This window comes from Triticum urartu, chromosome 7A, assembly GCF_056163025.1.
Source record: "Triticum urartu cultivar PI428250 chromosome 7A, HENAU_Tu73, whole genome shotgun sequence".
In the NCBI taxonomy this organism is placed as follows: domain Eukaryota; kingdom Viridiplantae; phylum Streptophyta; class Magnoliopsida; order Poales; family Poaceae; genus Triticum; species Triticum urartu.
In genome coordinates this window covers 13613036-13633122 of record NC_141879.1, presented here as the reverse complement: position 1 = coordinate 13633122, position 20087 = coordinate 13613036, and the positions used below count along the sequence as shown (strand labels likewise).

Below are 20087 nucleotides of genomic sequence, written 5' to 3'. Positions count from 1 at the left end.
CGTGTGCCAAGAACTCGGAGGTGCTGGAGTAACGGTGCTTGGATCGGTCGGATCATGAAGACGTATGACTACATCAACCGCGTTGATATAACGCTTCCGCTTTCGGTCTACGAGGGTACTGAAGGAAATATGCCCTAGAGACAATAATAAAATTATTATTTATTTCCTTATATCATGATAAAAGTTTATTATTCATGCTAGAATTGTATTAACCGGAAACATAATACTTGTGTTAATACATAGACAAACTTAATGTCACTAGTATGCCTCTACTTGACTAGCTCATTAATCAAAGATGGTTATGTTTCCTAACCATGAACAAAGTGTTGTTATTTGATTAACGAGGTCACATCATTAGTTGAATGATGTGATTGACATGACCCATTCCATTAGCTTAGCACCCGATCGTTTAGTATGTTGCTATTGCTTTCTTCATGACTTATACATTTTCCTATGACTATGAGATTATGCAACTCCCGTTTGCCGGAGGAACACTTTGTGTGCTACCAAACGTCACAACGTAACTGGGTGATCATAAAGGAGCATTACAGGTGTCTCCAAAAGTAGATGTTGAGTTGGCGTATTTCGAGATTAGGATTTGTCACTCCGATTGTCGGAGAGGTATCTCTGGGCCCTCTCGGTAATACACATCACATAAGCCTTGCAAGCATTACAACTAATATGTTAGTTGTGAGATGATGTATTACGGAACGAGTAAAGAGACTTGCCGGTAACGAGATTGAACTATGTATTGGATACCGACGATCGAATCTCAGGCAAGTAACATACCGATGACAAAGGGAACAACGTATGTTGTTATGCGGTCTGACCGATAAAGATCTTCGTAGAATATGTAGGAGCCAATATGGGCATCCAGGTCCCGCTATTGGTTATTGACCGGAGACGTGTCTCGGTCATGTCTACATTGTTCTCGAACCGTAGGGTCCGCACGCTTAAAGTTACGATGACAGTTATTATGAGTTTATGCATTTTGATGTACCGAAGTTAGTTCGGAGTCCCGGATGTGATCACGGACATGACGAGGAGTCTCGAAATGGTCGAGACATAAAGATCGATATGTTGGAAGCCTATATTTGGACATCGGAATCGTTCCGGGTGAAATCGGCATTTTACCGGAGTACCGGGGGTTACCGGACCCCCCCCCTGGGGGGGGGGGGGTTATTGGGCCTTCATGGGCCTTAAGGGAGAAGAGGAGAGGAGGCAAGAGGTGGCCGCACGCCCCTCCCCTTCCTAGTCCGAATAGGACAAGGGAAGGGGGGCGGCGCCCCCCCTTTCCTTCCTCTCTTCCTCCTATTTCCCCCTCTCTCTCCTAGTCCAACTAGGAGTCCTACTCCCGATGGGAGTAGGACTCCCCTTGGCGCGCCACACCCTGGCCGACCGCCTACTCCCCTTGCTCCTTTATATACGGGGGCAGGGGGCACCTCTAGACACACAAGTTGATCCTTGAGATCGTTCCTTAGCCGTGTGCGGTGCCCCCTGCCACCATATTCCACCTCGATCATATTGTTGTAGTGCTTAGGCGAAGCCCTGCGTCGGTAGTACATCATCATCGTCACCACGCCGTCGTGCTGACGGAACTCTTCCCCGACGCTTTGCTGGATCGGAGCCCGGGGACCGTCATCGAGCTGTACGTGTGCTAAGAACTCGGAGGTGCCGGAGTAACGGTGCTTGGATCGGTCGGATCGGGAAGACGTACGAGTACTTCCTCTACGTTGCGTCAATGCTTCCGCAGTCGGTCTGCGTGGGTACGTAGACAACACTCTCCCCTCTCGTTGCTATGCATCACCATGATCTTGCGTGTGCGTAGGAAATTTTTTGAAATTACTACGTTCCCCAACAGGTACGTGGACAACACTCTCCCCTCTCGTTGCTATGCATCACCATGATCTTGCGTGTGCGTAGGAAATTTTTTGAAATTACTACGTTCCCCAACAATATCAAAGCAGGCCCGGGCCCCGCGTTAGACTGGCGGATCGGGTCGCGTCGCTTGTACATGACCGGCTGGTCACGGAATCGCGCGCCATCCTGACGAGCCGCGGGCTGCCTTGTGCTGGACGAGGGTTGGCGTGGAGAAGAGCTCGGGCCGCCAGCAATTGAGGCGTGACGCGTGGCGCGCGTGAAGGAAATATGCCCTAGAGGCAATAATAAAGTTATTATTTATTTCCTTATTACATGATAAATGTTTATTATTCATGCTAGAATTGTATTAACCGGAAACATAATACATGTGTGAATACATAGACAAACAGAGTGTCACTAGTATGCCTCTACTTGACTAGCTCGTTAATCAAAGATGGTTATGTTTCCTAACCATGGACAAAGAGTTGTTATTTGATTAACGGGATCACATCATTAGATGAATGATCTGATTGACATGACCCATTCCATTAGCTTAGCACCCGATCGTTTAGTATGTTGCTATTGCTTTCTTCATGACTTATACATGTTCCTATGACTATGAGATTATGCAACTCCCGTTTGCCGGAGGAACACTTTGTGTGCTACCAAACGTCACAACGTAACTGAGTGATTATAAAGGAGCTCTACAGGTGTCTCCAAAGGTACATGTTGGGTTGGCGTATTTCAAGATTAGGATTTGTCACTCCGATTGTCGGAGAGGTATCTCTGGGCCCTCTCGGTAATGCACATCACATAAGCCTTGCAAGCATTGCAACTAATGAGTTAGTTACGAGATGATGTATTACGTAACGAGTAAAGAGACTTGCCGGTAACGAGATTGAACTAGGTATTGAGATACCGATGATCGAATCTCGGGCAAGCAACATACCGATGACAAAGGGAACAACGTATGTTGTTATGCGGTCTGACCGATAAAGATCTTCGTAGAATATGTAGGAGCCAATATGAGCATCCAGGTTCCGCTATTGGTTATTGACCGGAGACATGTCTCGGTCATGTCTACATTGTTCTCGAACCGTAGGGTCCGCACGCTTAACGTTACGATGACAGTTTCATTACGAGTTTATGCATTTTGATGTACCGAAGTTAGTTCGGAGTCCCGGATGTGATCACGGACATGACGAGGAGTCTCGAAATGGTCGAGACATAAAGATTGATATATTGGAAGCCAATATTTGGATATCGGAAGTGTTCCGGGTGAAATCGGGATTTTACCGGAGTACAGGGAGGTTACCGGAACCCCCCGGGAGGTATATGGGCCTTAGTGGGCTTTAGTGGAAGAGAGGAGAGGTGGCCAGGGCTTGGCCGCGCGCCCCTCCCCCCTAGTCCGAATAGGACAAGGAGAGGGGGGCGGTGCCCCCCTTCCTTCTCTCTCTCCTCTTTCCCCCTCCCGAATCCTATTCCAACTAGGAAAGGAGGGGGGATCCTACTCCCGGTGGGAGTAGGACTCCTCCTGGCACGCCCTCCTCCTGGCCGGCCGCACCCCCCCCCCCCCTTGCTCCTATATATACAGGGGCAGGGGGCACCTCTAGACACACAAGTTGATCTTCGTGATCGTTCCTTAACCGTGTGCGGTGCCCCCCTCCACCATATTCCACCTCGGTCATATTGTAACGGTGCTTCGGCGAAGCCCTGCGACAGTAGAACATCAAGATCGTCACCACACCGTCGTGCTGACGGAACTCCTCCCCGACGCTTTGCTGGATCGGAGCCTGGGGATCGTCATCGAGCTGAACGTGTGCCAAGAACTCAGAGGTGCCGGAGTAACGGTGCTTGGATCGGTCGGATCATGAAGACGTACGACTACATCAACCGCGTTGATATAACGCTTCCGCTTTCGGTCTACGAGGGTACGTGGACAACACTCTCCCCTCTCGTTGCTATGCATCACCATGATCTTGCGTGTGCGTAGGAATTTTTTTGAAATTACTACGTTCCCCAACAGTGGCATCAGAGCCTAGGTTTTATGTGCTGATGTTATATGCACGAGTAGAACACAAGTGAGTTGTGGGCGATATAAGTCATACTGCTTACCAGCATGTCATACTTTGGTTCGGCGGTATTGTTGGATGAAGCGGCCCGGACCGACATTACGCGTACGCTTACGCGAGACTGGTTCTACCGACGTGCCTTGCACACTGGTGGCTGGCGGGTGTCGGTTTCTCCAACTTTAGTTGAACCAAGTGTGGCTACGCCCGGTCCTTGAGAAGGTTAAAACAGCACTAACTTGACAAACGATCGTTGTGGTTTTGATGCGTAGGTAAGATTGGTTCTTGCTAAGCCCGTAGCAGCCACGTAAAATTTGCAACAACAAAGTAGAGGACGTCTAACTTGTTTTTGCAGGGCATGTTGTGATGTGATATGGTCAAGACATGATGCTAAATTTTATTGTATGAGATGATCATGTTTTATAACCGAGTTATCGGCAACTGGCAGGAGCCATATGGTTGTCGTTTTACTGTATGCAATGCAATCGCCCTGTAATGCTTTACTTTATCACTAAGCGGTAGCGATAGTCATAGAAGCATAAGTTTGGCGAGACGACAACGATGCTACGATGGTGATCATGGTGTCGCGCTGGTGACGATGGTGATCATGACGGTGCTTCGAAGATGGAGATCACAAGCACAAGATGATGATGGCATATCATATCACTTATATTGATTGCATGTGATGTTTATCTTTTATGCATCTTATCTTGCTTTGATTGACGGTAGCATTATAAGATGATCTCGCACTAAATTATCATAGTAAAAGAGTTCTCCCTGAGTATGCACCATTGCGAAAGTTCTTCGTGCTGAGACACCACGTGATGATCGGGTGTGATAGGCTCTACGTTCAAATACAACGAGTGCAAAACAGTTGCACACGCGGAATACTCTGGTTTAACTTGACGAGCCTAGCATATAACAGATATGGCCTCGGAACACGGAGACCGAAAGGTCGAGCGTGAATCATATAGTAGATATGATCAACATAATGATGTTCACCATTGAAACTACTTCATCTCACATGATGATCGGACATGGTTTAGTTGATATGGATCACGTGATCACTTAGAGGATTAGAGGGGTGTCTATCTAAGTGGGAGTTCTTTAGTAATATGATTAATTGAACTTAAATTTATCATGAACTTAGTCCCTGATAGTATCTTGCTTGTTTATGTTTGATTGTAGATAGATGGCCCGTGCTGTTGTTCCGTTGAATTTTTATGCGTTCCTTGAGAAAGCAAAGTTGAAAGATGATGGTAGCAATTACACGGATTGGGTCCGTAACTTGAGGATTATCCTCATTGCTGCACAGAAGAATTACGTCCTGGAAGCACCGCTAGGTGCCAGGCCTGCTGCTGATGCAACTGACGACGTTAAGAACGTCTGGCAGAGCAAAGCTGATGACTACTCGACAGTTCATGTGCCATGCTTTACGGCTAGAATCGGGTCTTCAACGACGTTTTGAACGTCATGGAGCATATGAGATGTTCCAGGAGTTGGAGTTAATATTTCAAGCAAATGCCCGAATTGAGAGATATGAAGTCTCCAATAAGTTCTATAGCTGCAAGATGGAGGAGAACAGTTCTGTCAGTGAGCATATACTCAAAATGTCTGGGTATAATAATCACTTGATTCAATTGGGAGTTAATCTTCCGGATGATTGCGTCATTGACAGAATTCTCCAATCACTTCCACCTAGCTACAAGAGCTTCGTGATGAACTATAACATGCAAGGGATGGATAAGACAATTCCCGAGCTCTTCGCAATGCTAAAAGTTGCGGAGGTAGAAATCAAGAAGGAGCATCAAGTGTTGATGGTCAATAAGACCACTGGTTTCAAGAAAAGGGGCAAAGGGAAGAAGAAAGGGAACTTCAAGAAGAACAGCAAGCAAGTTGCTGCTCAGGAGAAGAAACCCAAATCTGGACCTAAGCGTGAAACTGAGTGCTTCTACTGCAAGCAGACTGGTCACTGGAAGCGGAACTGCCCCAAGTATTTGGCGGATAAGAAGGATGGCAAGGTGAACAAAGGTATATGTGATATACATGTTATTGATGTGTACCTTACTAATGCTCGCAGTAGCACCTGGGTATTTGATACTGGTTCTATTGCTAATATTTGCAACTCGAAACAGGGACTACGGATTAAGCAAAGATTGGCTAAGGACGAGGTGACGATGCGTGTGGGAAATGGTTCCAAAGTCGACGTGATCGCGGTCGGCACGCTACCTCTATATCTACCTTCAGGATTAGTATTAGACCTAAATAATTGTTATTTGGTGCCAGCGTTGAGCATGAACATTATATCTGGATCTTGTTTGATGCGAGACGGTTATAAATTTAAATCAGAGAATAATGGTTGTTCTATTTATATGAGTAATATCTTTTATGGTCACGCACCCTTAAAGAGTGGTCTATTCTTATTAAATCTCGATAGTAGTGATACACATATTCATAATGTTGAAGCCAAAAGATGCAGAGTTGATAATGATAGTGCAACTTATTTGTGGCACTGCCGTTTGGGTCATATCGGTGTAAAGCACATGAAGAAACTCCATACTGATGGGCTTTTGGAACCACTTGATTATGAATCACTTGGTACTTGCGAACCGTGCCTCATGGGCAAGATGACTAAAACACCGTTCTCCGGTACTATGGAGAGAGCAACAGATTTGTTGGAAATCATACATACAGATGTATATGGTTCAATGAATGTTGAGGCTTGTGGCGGATATCATTATTTTCTCACCTTCACAAATGACTTAAGCATATATGGGTATATCTACTTGATGAAACATAAGTCTGAAACATTTGAAATGTTCAAGGAATTTCAGAGTGAAGTTGAAAATCATCGTAATAAGAAAATAAAGTTTCTACGATCTGATCGTGGAGGAGAATATTTGAGTTACGAGTTTGGTGTATATTTGAAACAATGCGGAATAGTTTCGCAACTCACGCCACCCGGAACACCACAGCGTAATGGTGTGTCCGAACGTCGTAATCGTACTTTACTACATATGGTGCGATCTATGATGTCTCTTACTGATTTACCGCTATCGTTTTGGGGTTATGCTTTAGAGACGGCCGCATTCACGTTAAATAGGGCACCATCGAAATTCGTTGAGACGACGCCTTATGAACTGTGGTTTGGCAAGAAACCAAAGTTGTCGTTTCTAAAAGTTTGGGGCTGCGATGCTTATGTGAAAAAGCTTCAACTTGATAAGCTCGAACCCAAATCGGAGAAATGTGTCTTCATAGGATATCCAAATGAGACTGTTGGATACACCTTCTATCACAGATACGAAGGCAAGACTTTTGTTGCTAAATTCAGAATCTTTCTAAAGAAGGAGTTTCTCTCGAAAGAAGTGAGTGGGAGGAAAGTAGAACTTGATGAGGTAACTGTACCTGCTCCCATATTGAAAAGTAGTTCATCACAGAAACCGGTTTCTGCGACACCTACACCAATTAGTGAGGAAGTTGATGATGATGATCATGAAACTTCAGACCAAGTTACTACTGAGCCTTGTAGATCAACCAGAGTAAAATCCGCACCAGAGTGGTACGGCAATCCTGTTCTGTTAGTCATGCTACTAGATCATGATGAACCTACGAACTATGAAGAAGCGATGGTGAGCCCAGATTCCGCAAAATGGCTTGAAGCCATGAAATCTGAGATGGGATCCATGTATGAGAACAAAGTGTGGACTTTGGTTGACTTACCCGATGATCGGCAAGCAATTGAGAATAAATGGATCTTCAAGAAGAAGACTGACGCTGACGGTAATGTTACTGTCTACAAAGCTCGACTTGTCGCAAAAGGTTTTCGACAAGTTCAAGGGATTGACTATGATGAGACCTTCTCACCCGTAGCGATGCTTAAGTCTGTCCGAATCATGTTAGCAATTGCCGCATTTTATGATTATGAAATTTGGCAGATGGATGTCAAAACTGCATTCCTGAATGGATTTCTGGAAGAAGAGTTGTATATGATGCAACCAGAAGTTTTTGTCGATCCAAAGGGAGCTTACAAAATGTGCAAGCTCCAGCGATCCATTTATGGACTGGTGCAAGCCTCTCGGAGTTGGAATAAACGCTTTGATAGTATGATCAAAGCATTTGGGTTTGTACAGACTTTTGGAGAAGCCTGTATTTACAAGAAAGTGAGTGGGAGCTCTGTAGCATTTCTGATATTATATGTGGATGACATATTACTAATCGGAAATGATATAGAATTTCTGGATAGCATAAAGGGATACTTGAATAAGAGTTTTTCAATGAAAGACCTCGGTGAAGCTGCTTACATATTGGGCATTAAGATCTATAGAGATAGATCAAAACGCTTAATTGGACTTTCACAAAGCACTTACCTTGACAAAGTTTTAAAGAAGTTCAAAATGGATCAGGCCAAGAAAGGATTCTTGCCTGTGTTACAAGGTGTGAAGTTGAGTAAGACTCAATGTACGACCACTGCAGAAGATAGAGAGAAAATGAAAGATGTTCTCTATGCTTCAGCCATAGGCTCTATCATGTATGCAATGCTGTGTACCAGACCTGATGTGTGTCTTGCTATAAGTCTAGCAGGGAGGTACCAAAGTAATCCAGGAGTGGATCACTGGACAGCGGTCAAGAACATCCTGAAATACCTGAAAAGGACTAAGGATATGTTTCTCGTATATGGAGGTGACAAAGAGCTCATCGTAAATGGTTACGTTGATGCAAGCTTTGACACTGATCCGGACGATTCTAAATCGCAAACCGGATACGTGTTTACTTAAATGGTGGAGCTGTCAGTTGGTGCAGTTCTAAACAAAGCGTCGTTGCGGGATCTACATGTGAAGCGGAGTACATAGCTGCTTCGGAAGCAGCAAACGAAGGAGTCTGGATGAAGGAGTTCATATCCGATCTAGGTGTCATACCTAGTGCATCGGGTCCAATGAAAATCTTTTGTGACAATACTGGTGCAATTGCCTTGGCAAAGGAATCCAGATTTCACAAGAGAACCAAGCACATCAAGAGACGCTTCAATTCCATCCGGGATCTAGTCCAGGTGGGAGACATAGAAATTTGCAAGATACATACGGATCTGAATGTAGCAGACCCGTTAACTAAGCCTCTTCCACGAGCAAAACATGATCAGCACCAAGACTCATGCGTGTTAGAATCATTACTGTGTAATCTAGATTATTGACTCTAGTGCAAGTGGGAGACTGAAGGAAATATGCCCTAGAGGCAATAATAAAGTTATTATTTATTTCCTTATTACATGAAAAATGTTTATTATTCATGCTAGAATTGTATTAACCGAAAACATAATACATGTGTGAATACATAGACAAACAGAGTGTCACTAGTATGCCTCTACTTGACTAGCTCGTTAATCAAAGATGGTTATGTTTCCTAACCATGGACAAAGAGTTGTTATTTGATTAACGGGATCACATCATTAGCTGAATGATCTGATTGACATGACCCATTCCATTAGCTTAGCACCCGATCGTTTAGTATGTTGCTATTGCTTTCTTCATGACTTATACATGTTCCTTTGACTATGAGATTATGCAACTCCCGTTTGCCGGAGGAACACTTTGTGTGCTACCAAACGTCACAACGTAACTGAGTGATTATAAAGGAGCTCTACAGGTGTCTCCAAAGGTACATGTTGGGTTGGCATATTTCAAGATTAGGATTTGTCACTCCGATTGTCGGAGAGGTATCTCTGGGCCCTCTCGGTAATGCACATCACATAAGCCTTGCAAGCATTGCAACTAATGAGTTAGTTACGAGATGATGTATTACGGAACGAGTAAAGAGACTTGCCGGTAATGATATTGAACTAGGTATTGAGATACCGATGATCGAATCTCGGGCAAGCAACATACCGATGACAAAGAGAACAACGTATGTTGTTATGCGGTCTGACCGATAAAGATCATCGTAGAATATGTAGGAGCCAATATGAGCATCCAGGTTCCGCTATTGGTTATTGACCGGAGACGTGTCTCGGTCATGTCTACATTGTTCTCGAACCGTAGGGTCCGCACGCTTAACGTTACGATGACAGTTTCATTATGAGTTTATGCATTTTGATGTACCGAAGTTTGTTCGGAGTCCGGGATGTGATCACGGGCATGACGAGGAGTCTCGAAATGGTCGAGACATAAAGATTGATATATTGGAAGCCTATATTTGGATAACGGAAGTGTTCCGGGTGAAATCGGGATTTTACCGGAGTACCGGGAGGTTACTGGAACCCCCCGGGAGGTATATGGGCCTTAGTGGGCTTTAGTGGAAGAGAGGAGAGGTGGCCAGGGATGGGCCGCGCGCCCCTCCCCCCCTAGTCCAAATAGGACAAGGAGAGGGGGCGGCGCCCCCTTCCTTCTCTCTCTCCTCTTTCCCCCTCCTGAATCCTATTCCAACTAGGAAAGGGGGGGAATCCTACTCCCGGTGGGAGTAGGACTCCTCCTGGCGCGCCCTCTTCCTGGCCGGCCGCACCCCCCTTGCTCCTTTATATACGGGGGCAGGGGGGCACCTCTAGACACACAAGTTGATCTTCGTGATCGTTCCTTAGCCGTGTGCGGTGCCCCCCTCCACCATATTCCACCTCGGTCATATTGTAGCGGTGCTTAGGCGAAGCCCTGCGACAGTAGAACATCAAGATAGTCACCACGCCGCCGTGCTGACGGAACTCCTCCCCGGCGCTTTGCTGGATCTGAGCCCGGGGATCGTCATCGAGCTGAACGTGTGCCAAGAACTCAGAGGTGCCGGAGTAACGGTGCTTGGATCGGTCGGATCGTGAAGACGTACGACTACATCAACCGCGTTGATATAACGCTTCCGCTTTCGGTCTACGAGGGTACGTGGACAACACTCTCCCCTCTCGTTGCTATGCATCACCATGATATTCCGTGTGCATAGGAATTTTTTTTGAAATTACTACGTTACCCAACAGCGCGCTGGGCTGGGGACAACAGCGTGGTTGGCTGGCGCTGTCGCTGGCGCGTCTGGCTCGTCTGTCGGCGCGGATCCCGAGGGGGATCGACTGAAATGCTACTGCGGAGCCGATCCCGAGGAGGATTTGCCTCCTGGATGCGGACACATGTGATATTGAGCTGCCGGCGCATTTTTTCACTGATTTCTCCATTGTTTTTCGCTGTTATCTCCTGTAACATCATTAGAAAGCTCATGCACCCCATTAGTAGCAGGATTAGTCAACAGTTGATCATCATAATTCAGACCCCCCCTTGATTTATAGTGGTGAGATGAGTGGGCAGGAGGAGAATTTCTTCTCGGAGGCGAGCACCGACGTTTGGATGTAGGGTGGCGAATGGAAATTTTGTTTCGTCAAAAACGACATCACGAGATATATAGACAGGGCCAGTGGATATATCTAAACACTTGACACCTTTGTTGAGGGCTATACCCTAAAAAAGCACATTACTTTGAGCGAAGCATGAGTTTTCTTTTATTGTATGGGCGAAGATTGGGCCAACAAGCACACCCAAACACGCGATGAGATTTATAGTCTGGTTTTGTGTGAAGAAGTCTTTCTACCGGAGTTTCATTGTTGATGACTCGACTAGGGAGCATATTAATGATGTGAACAGCGGTAAGAAAAGCCTCATCCCAAGACTTGAGGGGCATGGAGGCCCCTGCCAGGAGAGCTAGCCCGACCTCAACTATGTGTCTGTGCTTTCATTCAGTAGAGCCATGCTGTTGATGGGCATGAGGGCATGATACATGGTGTGATATGCCAAGTGTTTGGAAGAAGGAGTTTAGTTTTTCATACTCCCCCCCCCCCCCGAGTCCGATTGGACTGCAATAATTTTGCTATCAAATTTTCATTCAACCAAGGCTTGAAAGTTTCGAAAAACTTGAAAGACATCAGATCTCTTTTTGAGGAGGTAAATCCATACAAACTTGCTATAGTCATCTATGAAGCTCACATAATACTCATGTCTACCAACAGAAGTGGGAGCAGGACCCCACACATCAGAGAAGATTAATTGAAGTGGTTTGGTAGAGACACTAGTAGATATTAGATAAGGTAATTGATGACTTTTAGCACATTGACAGGAATCACAAATAGTTTCGACATTTCGCTCACCAACAAATGGGAGTTTATTTTTCCTAAGCAATCTTTCAACTAAAGAAAAAGCAGCATGCCCTAATCGATCGTGCCACCGTGTTGACGAGACTTTTACAACACCATTGGCTTGTTTATTGACTCTCCTAAGCTCCGGAATCAGTGGGTAAAGCCCTCGAACACATCTACCTCGATAGAGGACCTTCTTCGTGGCCTGATCCTTGATCAAAAAGAAATATGGATGAAATTGGAGGAAAACATGATTATCAAGGGCAATTCTATGAATGGAGAGGAGACTTTTAGCAGCACTAGGGACATGCAAAATTTTCTTGAGATGAATTGAACGGTGAGGGGTACGAAAAGTAGAATGACCAATGTGACAAATCTGCATACCTTCTCCACTTGCCGTGTGGATGTGATCTTTGCCACGGTACTTTTCTTTCATGGTGACCTTCTCAAGCTCATTGGTGATGTGATTGGTGGCGCCGCTATCAACGTACCAATTTGTGTCGATGCCGTAGGATCCATCAGCCGCAGCAGCCACTTTTTCTTCATCTTGGGAGTCATTATCATCTTCATCATAACGGTACCAGCAATCCTTCGCGGTGTTCCCTGGCTTACCACAAATTTGGCAGCGAGGCATCTCTGGTCGGGCCCAAGTTGGACCGCCGCCACGACGACCGCGAGATGCACCAGAGCGGACGTTGCCGCCGCTGCTGTTGCCGCGACCACCTTGTCCTCTAGATCGCCCCTTGGTGCGAGAAGAGCCATGGCCATGTGATCCACCACCACAGCCACGCACCGCGGCGTTGGCAGAGGAGCGGAAGCCGCCGTTGTCCGAGTGGTTGAACTAGGCCATGCGCTGGTCGAAGTTACTGAGCATGGCGTAGAGCTCGTCGAGGGATACCGGCGTGACGCGTGCGTCGATGGCGGAGACGAGGGGCTGGTAGTCGATGTCGAGGCCGTGGATGATGTAGGAGATGAGCTCGTCGTCTTGGATGGCCTTCCCCGTGGCGGCAAGCTCGTCGGCGAGGCCACGGAGAGAGGCGAAGTAGGCGGCAACCGTCTGGTTGCCCTTCTGCACATTGATGAGCGCCGTCCTGATGTTGTTCACACGGCTCATGGACTGCGAGGAAAACATACCTGTCAACGCTGTCCAGAGTGCGTGCGCCGTGGTGACCGTGGTCACCGCGATGGGTACCTCCTTGGAGAGGGTGCTGAGCAAGTAGCCCAACACCTGCTGATCCTCCCGGACCCAGATTGGGTGGAGAGGGTTGGGCTCAGCGCTTTCTTTGCCATCCTTGTCCTTGGTGACATGAAGCCTGGCCGGCTCCGTGGTGGTTTCGTCCACGTAGCTGAACACGCCGGCGCCGCGCAGGTGGGGAGTGATCTGTGTGCGCCAGAGCACGTAGTTCGTGCGTGTTAGCTTCTCGGTGACCTGCCCATTAAGTGTAGTCTGTGAAGCGCCGGAGGAGGAGGAGGAAGACATGGCTAGGCTCGTGTAGATGGGATCTCAGTAGATGGGAAGAGATGGGGCTCTGATTACCATGTGCGAACTAGCGGAACGTCTTGCCTTCTCAGGGCGACGGCTTCTTGTTATATAGATGGGGCGCACCTCCCATAACAGCGCATACATTCGGTTGAGATTACATACTTGGAGATCAAGAAAGAAGATAGAGATAGGAAGTTACATGAGATAAACATTATACTCTAACAACCTAACCATCTCCTAAGGTGCGCCTGTCATGTAGATATGCACCTGTCATGTATGTTTAACATAGGGCACCGGAGTAAGATAAATCATCTGCAGCGCAAAAATATCAGTTTTGCAAACCAGATGTCCCATCCTTACTTTCATTCTATTGCTAGACAATGTGCTACTTACGGTTGCCGTCTAAACAGCATGGCAACGTTTGCTGAACTCTGTAATCTTCTTCAGGGTTGTATAGGCATTCCTCTACAACTGCACAATAAGGTGTGGTGTCCTTTTTTTTCTGGTTTGCTATATATATCAGTACAACTGTAGAATATAGAACAAAAATTCATATTATGGTGAATTAGTTCAGTGAACCCAGAGTAACACCCAGATGCAGCTGAAAATGGGAGAAGCGACGTGTGCATGCCCTGGCCAATCATTCTGAAGCTGAACGGCAACAGGGGTGGTTGGAAGTGAAGAAACTGAAGCTCCGTCAACCAGCGCAGTGCAAGCTTCGGAGAAGCAGTCGTCAGAAGAGAGATATGGAAGTTGGGCCCGCAGGTCAGCCAGAGTTATTTATGCAGGAACCGTGATCAGTTGATTTGCTTCCAGCAGTTATGAGGGTGGGTTATGCTATGCAAGAGGAAAGTACAAGGTTGTGGTCAAAATGGTTGACCTGAAACACGGAGTGATTCATGGTCTCTATGGATCTGCGGTATCAGACGGTGGCGTGCTCCTCTGTCCCGGCCATGGTCTTGAAAGCCTGTCCGAATTCCGACTTCTGCAAACCTGAAATCATTGACATGTTGGCATCAGCAATCTGCTGCGAACCGGAATTGGATGTGCCTGGCGTCAGTTAGTACCAAATGTTCAGAATTCTCCACACATGCACAGTCAAAAGCTTAACACTAAGCAGCTACAGGAAGTAGTAGAGATGAAGCAACAGCATTAACTTCCGCGGATATTATCAGTGGATCCATGAGAGTTGTGGGATCCATGAGAAGGAAGGTAACGATATTTGTGATGATTAGTTTAGGACACGGTAGGAATGTCAGGTTATCCTCCAAGGTGGCGTCAAATCGTGGGTGACCTAATTATATGTTTGGGTGGGTAATTGACCAAACTCACCCATGCCCGAGTTGTGCACCATCCAGTCAGTGGCGGAGCCAGGAATTTGTTGCTGGGTATTCCTTGTAATTTTTTTTTGCAATGCAATGTAAATGTATACTAGATAGGACAATAATTGTGCAGTAAGCTGGCAATATCAATGAGTCAATGACTATATATCGACAATGGTAGCAAAATATTGTTGCGGCAATATCTCTAACAATTAAGAAAGATTACAAAGCAACAAAAAATATTACAATACAACTCTACGATCTACTCCCTCCGTCCAAAAATAAGTGTCAAGATTACATTACAAATAAGTGGCAGTAGCATCTAGTAGCAAATTAGCCGACACACTTGTTCTTCAATACATTACAAGAACACAAGATAAGCTAACGCCCTTGTTCTTCATCTACTCCCTCCGTTCCTAAATACAAGCCTTCTTAGAGATTTTAATATAAACTACATGCGGAGTAAAATGAGCGAATGTACACTTTAAAATACATCTATATATATTTGTATGTAGTCTATATTGAAATCTTTAAAAAGGTCTTACATTTAGAAACAGAGGGAGTACATTACAAGAACACAAGATAAAAATCAGTGGCAGTAGCGTGCATCTAGAATCTAGCAAATTAGAATTTGTTACTTTCAAAGATTTAGCATCTACTAGTAGATTGGCTTCTATTTACACCTCATTTAGCATCTAGCAGAACACACTAAATAGATGCTAGTAAATCAGAGTAAATAAATAGGGATCTAGCAACCAGTGGCATGGATTCGTTCTAATTAGTGCAGAAAATTACCTCTCCAAACTCCAATCCAGTCAGTGAGCGTCGGGGACGAGCAGAGCAGCCGACGGCTGAACGCCTGGACCAATCGCGGCCGCCTACAGGTGTTGCCGTGCTGCCATGTTGGTGGCTGATGCGGTGTCGCCGCCAGCCGCCCCCCTTCGGCTGGAGCAGCTAGGCCGGGGCAGAACAAGGGAGAAGAAAAGCAACTGCGTACTGGAGGAGAGAGGAGTCTCGATCTGGACTGAGTTGATGGCTGCGTGTCACGTGCATGGGCTGGACACACTTGCCTGTTGCGTGGGCTGGATATGTCTATCTATCTATCTATATTTATATTTATTTATACCTATACTAATTACAGACTCCCAAGAAATTACCACGTTAATCAGTAATTAGGAACCGTTCATCTGGTGAGACCGAGTTATAACGGTGTAGATTTACCCGTCGTTAATCATTAATTAGGAACCGCTCATCTGGTGGAAAATAAATTTCAGAGACTGGGAAAAAAAATCCCAACGCCAATCGAGCCGAAAGACACGGTACGATCCAATCCATCCCCTTTTGCTGCAAAGATCTTTGTTTTTTTTCACAAAAGCTCTACCTATTATATCTTCTGCAAAGAAAAAAACCTAGACTTATACACTCCAATTTCATCTAGAAAAATATCTCATCTACTTTCAAAAAAAAAGAAAAATATCTCATCTCTTTCCTCCCGTGAAAGAAAAACTCCCATCTCTTCCCTCCCGTAAAAAAAATCTCATCTCTTTCCATTGCTATTCCACCGTCCCTTCCAATCTCTCGATTATCTCTCTCCCCTCGATGGAAACCCCTCCCTTCATCTCTCTCCGTTCTCTCTTTCCCTCGAGAGAAACCTGCCCTTTCCTCCCTCCATTCTCTCTCTCAACATCGGCATTGTATAGCCTCCAGTCGTTTGTCACCATCCTCGCACCTGGTTCGTGTATCTCCTGTCAATCTGCACTGCAACGTTTGTCCTGATCACATCGATCTCATGGCCGCCTTATGAAAAATAATGTCAATTGCTTTGGCTGGAAGGGAATATGCATAGCCACCTGATAAATAGGGTTTTGATTTTACATGTCTTACATGTTTTTCCTTTTGTTATAGATCTGGTGAGGTTGTGCGTCACAACGATGGAATATACGTGAGGCTACATATATGCTCAAGACAGCTGCATATTAGATTCCATCAATAATGTAATTAGATGACAAGGCTCGGTAATCTTTTGTCTTGTGTATTGTGTTATTTTTCTGACAGTTCTTCCAATTTTTCTAAAGATTGCAGGTTTAATTGGTTCCCTATTTGACCATATATATAGGAATCTTCTGGAATCTCTACAAACTCAATCTGGTTAATAGAACCGATGTTTTGTTGCATATCTATTTTGGATCCATAAGGGCATCAACAGCACCTTGCTTTTCCTGAATAAACGTGCTGGCACAGATTGCATATCGCATGGCTGCATGCTAGCTAGGCGATCTGCTGTTCCACCGGATATGCCTGAAGATTGGATAAAAGCAGTGCTCATCTTTTAGGTTCTCCAAATGACTGATAAGTTGAATCTGGAGCTGCGGCAATGCTGACACTGGTCTTTGGTGATTTATTTTCTTTTCCTTAATTGATGATGATAATTATATATGTATCTGAACTATATTTCTCTCCTTAACAGCCCAGTTCGTCTTGAATACTTTTTGCTGGTGGCTGGAGATATGGCGATCAAAGGTGGTTCAGTGTCCGGAAGTAATACCAGAAAGTCAACAACAACAATAAACTCCAACAGTATGTATAAAACAACTCCAACAAAAAAACAACTCCAACAGTCCGGAAGTAATACCTGAAAGTCAACAATATATAGTTTCTCTAAATAACTACTAGAAAGTAGTTCATCACGTATAAAAGGATCCTCACAAATTCTTTTACCTTTCCTTTTGTATTATTTATTTTTTTCCTTTGATATATATTGTCATGCAGATCTTAGAACCACCTTAAAAAGGAGTATCCAAATCGAGGTGAAGGATTGGGGGTGGGTGCTATACTGATTGCATCTAATTTGGGGGCATACATATGTGTTCAGTAGACCAAGGAGAAGATCATGTTGTAAAACCCAACACCCTGCCCACAAGAGCGAATTGTGAACACAACAATCCACTAGGCTGACTGGCGAGACAATATCTAAAAGAAAAAGACCTACTAATTGGGATTAAGATTGTATTCAATGGGCAACGGCATGGACTGGCACAATGACGAAGATATCCAAATCCCTAATGAGGTTAAGTTGCTTCTATCGCCCTCCTCTTTATGGCTGCATTCGAGAGATTCAAATCGAATAGTGAACAGCAGATAGCCGATAATAAGCTGTTTGCCCATGTATAGGTGTTTGACTGCACACTTTGTATGCATGATGGAATATAAAAGAGATGCAGAAGAAGATGGAATATCAAAGAGAAGATGATGTCTGGAAGATGAGCATCAGGTATTTTTGGGTTGGCTGTTGTTGTCTACCATGATCAGTAGGTTTCGCTTTCATATATGTGGGCCGTAAGTAAACTCAGTTTCCCAACTAATTTTCTAACCGTGACCTGTAAGTTGTCCTTTGGGATTTCCTATTCAAACTTTTCTGTTCACTGAGATTTCTCATCCGTCTTACATGAATTTTATACACAGAAGACATGAACTCTAGGATTTAACAATTTAAAAATTTATGTTTCATCTTCAGAATAGAGAACTGCATGCAGTACATCACTGGTATAAAAAAAATCGTTGTGTTAGAATTGCATCATGCCGAGGTATAGTGATGATTAGGAGTGCTTAAATAATAAAAATAGTGATGCGCGACAAGTGGGAATTAACCTGCTTTCAAAAGAGGCCATGTATCCTATGTAAGTATAACGTGGATGGCACGAAGAACAGTGTTCATATATAGGAAGTTGAATTACGTGCTAACACAACAATACTGTGTTAGGTAGGATGCAGATAAAATAAAGTTTTTGTATGTTATTCTTAAAATACATGCAATGAAACTTAAGTTAGTAGTTTAAGTTTAGCAAGAGATCTGATTCGAGGGAATATATGTCTCAGTATCCACTGATATAAGAAGTTAGAAGTTTGCCATTACCAGTGTACAACTGTACATTGCTACTTTTAAGTGTGTTTATGTTCAGATGATTTATGAACTGATCAAACAGTTCGTATCAAAGAGCCTGGTAGTTGCATAATTTATTCTATAATAATATAGAAAGCTTGATGGTTAGTGCACATTAGATTTATGCTCACCATATTTTTGTCATGTTGCCTATTCAAAAGGTGAAGTGTTCTGTCAATAAGATTATGATTAGATCGTGCAATATACTTTATATGCAGTGACATCACTCAGTAGATTCCCACATTATTAAGATTCTGGTAAGATATACTGTTTGTTAATTAGTACTGCAACAATAACTTTGTAGCATCTAAGGTTTTTAATGTCTGAGCCAACAACAGAAAGAAAATTATTTATAGTAGCTGATATCTTCAAATTGTATGTGAAATGACTACCGTTGGGTGTTTATGTAATGTAGATCATATCGATCATTCTTGGTAGTACTTTGGTATTATTTTATGGCATAGTGTTATAACATTACCATTTGTTTTGGACTATATTTTAAATGATATTGTTACTTTAAACAAGTCAGTCTATATAAAAGATATTATACACTAGCCCGTGCGAATGCACGGGTTGACGACTAGTATACCTAATTTTTTGGGGGGCCAAATCATTGGTATTCCATGAAATACCAAGGAATACCCCTGGCTCCGCCAGTGCATCCAGTCGATTTTGGTGGTAAGTCCTTATTCAGTAAAGAAGGTATCACACCTCCACCTCATGGGAAGCACGCCGTGAGCACATTACTTGAGATATGCCTCGTTCACCTCTGCGTTGAGGGAGATATATTCTCCCATCGACCGCTTGTGGTTACGAGAGGTCTCCTCTGCAGAGTTCTTCCCATTGCCTCCTCTAAAAAGGCGTTTCATCACTTACGGGAAAACGACAAAATTCCATGAAATTTCCATGGGAATTGAGTTCAGGCAACACATAAAATCAAGCATATATTAGTAATACAAACTATAACGTCCAAATCAAACGGGAAATCAAAATATTACCAATATCATCTAAGTTCACAATGTGAGAGAAATTACAATGTGGACTTCCTATGCAGCCTCGAGTAGCCGGCGCTGCAGGATTCGCCGCTGCGACTACACGACGGTGCTTCCTCGTGGTGCGGTGAACAAGCCAAGAAATTTTGCTAACGCGTTCAGTAAGGATTTGGGTATGATCTAACTATTATATGCAGTGGCAGAGCTTGCTAATTAAAAAAATCTAATCTAAGCTCGTTAAAATCCTTCACAACTTGATCCAAGGCTGGGGGCCAATGCACCCCCCCCCCCCCCCCCTCCATTTGTGCATAGCTCTACCTCTGATTGTT

At 44.5% G+C, this 20087-nt stretch overlaps 2 pseudogenes; both read right to left on the bottom strand.

Annotated features, from left to right (window-relative positions):
- Positions 1-12327: 12327 nt before the first annotated feature.
- Positions 12328-13501, bottom strand: LOC147956931 (uncharacterized; annotated as a pseudogene).
- On the bottom strand, positions 12877-13015 carry LOC147956932 (small nucleolar RNA Z247; annotated as a pseudogene).
- Positions 13502-20087: the final 6586 nt, after the last annotated feature.